We start from the raw sequence: 7,500 nt of genomic DNA on the forward strand, positions 1-7,500 counted from the left end.
CATTATCATCACTTTTTCTTATCATCATCAGCATCATCATCATCATCATCTCCTCTTCAAATATCCTCACCATCTTTATCGTCATTATCATCTTCATGAACATCATCATCATCATCATCATTATCTTCATCAGTATCATTCCCATTTTTATTCTCCTTTTCAGCATAATCACCAACACAAATATCTTCATCACCAACATATCATCATCCTCGTCTGGCCTTGGTTCCTCGTTACGAGGAACATGACTGATCAGAGCTAACAGTGTCACATGACCTCACTGAGAGACCCGACAAGGCGGTGACATGGCGAGGCGAGAAACCAGCGCTGACCTGAGGCTGACTCAGCATCACAACCCATTTCACACTGCTGTGAGAAGTTCCACATCAACACACAGAAACGTCCAACCTTCAGTGTCTGTGTGAGAGGAACCAGAGCAGAGATCAGTGCTGAGGGCAAAAGCTCCAAAAACGATTCGATAATAAAAAATCCTTCAGATTATCAGATGAAGTACAAAAATGTGGTTTAAATCCTGAAGTCTGAACTGAAAATATAATTTCTGAAAGATTTCATGGTGTTAAAAAGGGAAGAGATCTCCAAATATTTCATTCAGTTCAATAAAAAAAACACGGAATTAATGTTTTAGTAGAAAAAGAAGTTGTTTATATGTAATATCTCATATAAAAAACAGTTCTAAAAAACCCTCAATGATTGAAGCGATGATTTACACTGAAATCACAAAGGGAGTGAATGTGAAGCCTCACCCACATCATCTGACTCATTTCATGAAATTCAATCCAAATCTCTTATCAAAACACAACAACAGCGTATTAGAGCTAAAATAGAAACACAAGATTCTGGGAATAAAGTCAGAAAATATCTGATATTTTGATAAACTATAAATGCAGTTATATTATTTGATAAATTACTGCAGTTCATTGGCTCTGTACATGTACTTTGCACAATGCCATTAAAGTTAAATCTAATCTAATCCAAACTATTCTAATCTAAAATGTAAAAAATTCTGAAAACGTCTTGTATTTTTATAATGTATAAAACATTTTCAATAGAAATGGCCGAATCAGAATCATTGCTTCAAGTGAATTTACACATTTAAATAAATAACCATTGTGAGGTTACATTACCTTCAACCCTGATCTGAATCTTTCTGTGCCTCAGCGCCCTCTGGTGGCCACCGGAGAAGTGACATGATCACGGCTAACATCCAGCTACATTTATAATTAGTGATGCAACTGAATATTAATATTCAGCAAAAGCATTTTAATCAGAATTATTACAAAGTGTTTACATTTCTAAAGTTTTAAAGCTGCAAAAGTTTCAAGTGTAAAATTGTAACAAATTATTTTATTTAGAAAAGTTATTTGACGTTTTTAACAGTTTCTATAATCAGCACATGAAATCACACGGTTGCACCACATGAGCTTTGTGAAGTAAAAATAACTAAAACAATGTCATGGCGTCATCTGTAGTATCAGCCTGGTCACGACGGTCTAAACAAACCCTCTGTGTTCTGGCCACGCCCACTTCAGGCTCCAATTTAAATACAGAGAGTAAACATAAGCCACTGCGAAGATAATGTGCAAGAAATCTTTATAACAGTAACATCACTTTAGTGGGGACGTCAGTGGCCAAGCTCTCTCACACACACACACACACACACACACACACACACACACACACACACACACACACACACACAGTATTAAAACACTAAGCTGTTCATCAGAACAACATCACCATTGAAAGGCCATCATGAATCTTTCACTTACTTCTCTTTCGTCTGTGTGTGTGTGTGTGTGTGTGTGTGTGCATACATTTTATGCAACATCTGTGATGAACTTTTTAAACACACACTTCCTGCTTCGAGCTCAGACACCACAGTTAAACCACAGCTGCAAACTTCTGCACCGTATAACACACACACACACACACACACACACACACACACACACACACACACACACACACAGAGGCCAGTGTTTGCAGGTTAAACCATTTCCTCTCAGATAACCAAAATAAACTCCTGTGATTAAACCTGCAGAAAAACTCGATTTTAAAACGAAATATATTCATATAATATTCACAATAAGGCCAAAAGTATTGGGACACTTTGTGGTCATATGTGGTTCTTTTCCAAATGTTTGCACAAACTTGGAAACACACAGTTGTACAAGACATTCTTGGATGAAGGAGCATAAAACATTGCCTTCACTCGAACTAGGAGACCCAAACCTGTTCCAGCAGGACAAAGCCCTGGTGCATAAAGTCAGCTCCATGAAGATCTGCTTTCCATGGTTTGGAGTGGAAGATCTCCTGCTATAGAGCTCCAACCCTATTGAACACATTTGGGATGAATGTGAACGCTGACTTCACCCCAGGAACCTCCTCACCTCACCCTGAATGAATCTCCACAAGCACCGAGCCATCTCACAGACGTCTGGCTAAAGCGCTTTCTGACAAAATTGATTGATTATAATCATTTTTTTGAGGTTTCTTCAGCACACACCATAAACTTTAGAACATTATATTAGAAAATAATTCTAAACAAAAGGAAAAAATCTCTGGCAGTTTAATAAATTAAATGAATTATAAACATTAATGTATTGTGTAATTAACAGTATTTATATCAGTCAGGTCTGTATGGTAGAGTGGCAGGACGGAAGTCACTGCTCAGTAAAAAGCACATGACGGCCTGGAGTTTGCCAAAAGGCAGCTGAAGGACTCTCAGACCATGAGAAACAAAGCTTGAACTCTTTGGCCTGAATGCCAGGCGTCATGTCTGGAGGAAACCAGGCACTGCTCATCACCTGGACAATACCATCCCTATAGTGAAGCATGGTGGTGGCAGCATCGTGCTGTGGGGATGTTTTTCAGCGGCAGGAACTGGGAGACTCATCAGGATCGAGGGAAAGACGAATGCAGAAATGTACAGATCGCTCTGGACCTCAGACTGGGCCACGGTTCATCTTCCAACAGGACAACGACCCTCAGCACACATCCAAAAAAAACAAAGAAGTGGCTACAGGACTCTGTGAATGTCCTTGAGTGGCCCAGCCAGAGTCCAGACTTGAACCCGATTGAACATCTTTGGAGAGATCTGAAAAAGGCTGTGCACCGACGCTCCCCATTGAGCTTAAGAGGTTCTGCAGAGAAGAACGGGAGAAACTGCCTAAAAGTAACTAAAAAAAACCTCAAAAACTCAAAAAGACTTGAGGCTGCAACTGGTGCAGAGGAGTTTCAACTGAGTACTGAGCAAACGACTACTAATGTACATGTGAATTTTATTTTATTTATAAAAATAAATAAATTAGCAAAGGGTTTCGCATGTAGAATTTTGAAGAAAATTATTTAATCCGAGGCTATGACATAAAATGTGTGAAAAGTGAAGCGCTGTGGAAACTTTCCCGATGCACTATAGGTTTAGATCAAGCCAATGAGAATCCTCTCACAGGGTCACATGACCCTTTCTTCTGTGAACGTGTCCTGCTCAGTTTCTGTGCTAATGATGTACACAGACAAATGAAAAAGCTGATTCTAGACTGTGTGTGTGTGTGTGTGTGTGTATGTGTGTGTGTGTGTGTGTGTGACATGTCCAGACTTTTGGTCAGCCGTCTCAAGAGACTCAGATCATTTCTGTGGCGTCTCCACAGCCTGACACTGGTTGCCACGGAAACAGCACAGAGGGAATCATCGTCTCCGTCATGCTTTCTGGGTGAGACGAGGCTAAAGCGACAGAACGTGTTACAGCAACCTGCAAGGAAGTTCTCCACGGAACCCCACAGTGAAGTGTTCTGTAATTAGAAAGAGTTCCAGTGAAGCCTTCAGTAATCCCATCTCCCCAACAGTGTATACACACACACACACACACACACACACACACACACACACACACACACTACTGATTAGGTTCTTCTTCATATCTAGAACCTGAAAGGACTTCTTGGTATTTGGTTTACTTTTGAAAATAGTTCTACAGAGGTTCCTTAAGACCCTGCTACAAATGCTCTACTTTTTCTAATATCAGAACATTCTGATCCAGGGTTATACACAGACTTATTATGTATCATCATCATCATCATCATCATCATCAAAGCTATCACATCACCACCACCACATCCACCATCTTCATCATATCACCATCACTGTCATTACCACTACAATCATTATCTTCATCACAGTAATCATCATCATCATAATCATCTGCATCATCATCATCTCAATTACCACCACCATCACCAACACCATCATCACTGCTATCGTTACCTTCATCATAATCTCAATCATCATCATCATCATCATCATCATCAATGCTATCACCACCACCAACACAACCATCATCATCTTCATCCAGTACAAAGTCCACACATCCTTCACTCAGTAGAAGTGCAGATACTAAATTCTGACTGCACTTTTTCATCATCATCATCACCACCATCTTCATCACCACCATCATCATCACCACCACCACCATCATAATCTTCATAATCACCACCAATACATCTTTATCATCATCATCATCATAATCAATGCGATCACCTCCACCACCATCTTCATCATCACCATCATCAAATCTAATGTTTCTTATTTGTATATATAATGAATATTTATTATTTTGTTGAATTAATAATAAATGAATATAAATATAAATGTAACTCAGTTTATTCAAATTAAATAAATATTTATATGAATGTTGATGAATATGAGAGATTTTCACAGTCGGCCAAACAGGATAGTGATGAGATTTACAGAACAGGGAAAACTATAGAACAGGAAACACCTGTAGAGACACACACACACACACACACACACACACACACACACACACACACATCATTTCCACAAGAGACAAACTTTATGAACGTTACAGCTAGAAAAAAACTCGACTGAGTGCATCCAGGAAAAATAGAGCAGTACGTGTGAATGTGTGTGTGTGTGTGTGTGTGTGTGTGTGTGTTCAATTTGTTCAGCAGCAATGCAACCCATTTATATCAGTGTGTTTCTGAGCTCCATTTTTATCATTCAACTCACAATAAAGCCACAAGTCAATAAAAAAAAAAGTCAAATAAATTAATTTTTTTCTCCTAATTTGAATGTAAAAAAGTCAATAATTAGAATATTAATGACTCGCTTAACTCAAACGAGAGTATTTGTTTTATTTCTGCTCCTATTTTCGAGCTCAGATATGACAAGTTCTTCAGGCACTAATCAGTGGGAAGTTCAGGGGAAGTGAAGAATGTCAGCCCACAGGGTGCAGGAGGATCAGACTGTGGAATCATCAGAGACGACGGTTCGGATTTCGGATTATTGACTGCGTTCTTTTGTATATTTAAAAAAAACTCAAGAGAAACAAAGTGAAGGTGAAGCAAGACCTTTACCCATGCTCTCATTCATCCTGTTTAACTGTACACCAGTCTTTCACTTCACACACACACACACACACACACACACACACACACACACACACACACACACACATCTGCTAGCAGACAGAGAAAAGTTCACGAGTGTGTGAGTCACAGGAATTCAGTCCAACTCCGCCTCCACTTTTCTCCCAGATATCTAATCTGGAAATAATTCAACACTAAAATCAAGGTTTTTTCATGATCGTGATGAAAATGTCAAACTAACCTTGCTCAGTAAACACACACACACACACACACACACACACACACACACACACACACACACTATTTTTGTTTAAATAGCTATAAAACCTGAGCTGAGATTCCATTCTTCACACCTAAAACATTGTGTGTGTGTGTGTGTGTGTGTGTGTGTGTGTGTGTGTGTGTGCCTAATAATAATTTAATTGATTTAAGTATGCTGAATGCTAGAAAAAAACAATCGTTAATGAGCATATGGTGAACATTAATAAGTGTATAATAAACATTATTGAGTGTATCTTAAAGATGAATGTGTCTAATGAACATTAATATTCACCATATGCTTATTAATGATCGAATAATGAATGTTATTAGGTGTATAATGAACATTAATGTGCATATGGTGAATATATTAATGAGTGAATAAAGAATACTGATAAGTAAATAATTTAAAACTAATGAGTATGCCAAATGAGTGTTTAATAAACAAGAGAGAATAATGAGCAATAATGTGTGTCTAATTAATATTAATGATAATAAAATGTATGTTAATGGTTGTTTAATATATATTTATGAGTGTATAATGAATATCAATGAGCATGTGGTTAATATTAATTAGCGTATATAGAATATTAATAGATGATCCTAGAAACAGTAACTGTGTTCAGACTTACCCTGAAATTCTACAAAAAATTATTTTTAAGTGAAATATAGACTGCACCTCTCCGTCCCAGAAACACAGAAAAACACTGAAAATAACCCAGAAGTGTGTGTGTGTGTGTGTGTGTGTGTGTGTGTGTGTGTGGGAAATCTGTATGTGAACTCAGGTTGCTGTTGTATTTCTTCTCCTCCTGCTTCAGATGCAGGGTGTGTCGTGTGGGTTACATGTGCAACCGTGACCTTTTATTTTTGACGTTTCCGTGAGGTCAGAAAGAAAACAGGAACTTGTATAATATAAGAGATGCTAATGGATAGCGGTTTTACACTAAAATGAGAATTGATTCGAACCTTGTGGTCACACGGGCAGGAAAAAAGACTCGAAGACGCTTGGAAATAACGTGGGAAAATAGCGGAGATGTAATATATATATATATATATATGTGTGTGTTTCTTTGAATCAGAATCAGTTTGTCGATTTGCGGGAGTTGTTTTGGTGTTGATTCAGATCTGCTCAGGTCACTAATGGAGGATGTGATGATCACTGACAGCTCTGATAGACAATAAAAGAGGAAATGATGCTGCAGAAACTTCATGAGGAGCTGACAGGAACCCGGCCACGCCCTCATTCAGACTTCTCTTTTTCTGTGTGTGTGTGTGTGTGTGTGTGTGTGTGTGTGTGTGTGTGTGTGTGTGTGGGTGTGTGTGTGTGTGTGTGTGTGTGTAGAAGAGTGAACAGACTGTAACTCTGACTCAGTATTTAGAGAATACATACTTTTGCTGAATATCTACAGAGTGCATTTCTGTAGGCTGTGTACCAGTGGGTGTGGCCTCAGTTCCATATATGGACTCGGAGACACGCCCATCTTCAAATCAACATACGCTTCTGAGTGTGTTATGGCTGCACACGTATTTATAAAGATCGTTGCTTCACTGTTAGCTTTAAATAAATAAATAAATAATGAATTAATAAATAAGTGGTGAAAGCATACAGACTCACAGACACGCCCACATTTCCATTTATGGTCATGGCCACTCTGCCCTTTTACCATATATGGACTTTATAAACAACAATAACAACAAAAACAAGAAAACACAGTGCATTTGATCCTTTTCTCTCTCTCACACACACTCACACACACACACACACACACACACACACACACACACACACACAGAGCATCCTGTTCGCTTCAGTAGTCTGTATCCTGCAACGCAGCAA

General features: G+C 38.5%; 1 protein-coding gene across 3 annotated transcripts in view; it reads right to left on the reverse strand.

The window, feature by feature from the left end:
• sh3kbp1 (SH3-domain kinase binding protein 1) overlaps positions 1 to 7,500 on the reverse strand; it is a 35,887-nt gene that overhangs the window by 17,438 nt on the left and 10,949 nt on the right. The gene's annotated exons all lie outside the window — the stretch shown is intronic.

The sequence above is a fragment of the Silurus meridionalis genome, chromosome 21 (genome assembly GCF_014805685.1).
Source record: "Silurus meridionalis isolate SWU-2019-XX chromosome 21, ASM1480568v1, whole genome shotgun sequence".
Classification (NCBI taxonomy): Eukaryota; Metazoa; Chordata; class Actinopteri; order Siluriformes; family Siluridae; genus Silurus; species Silurus meridionalis.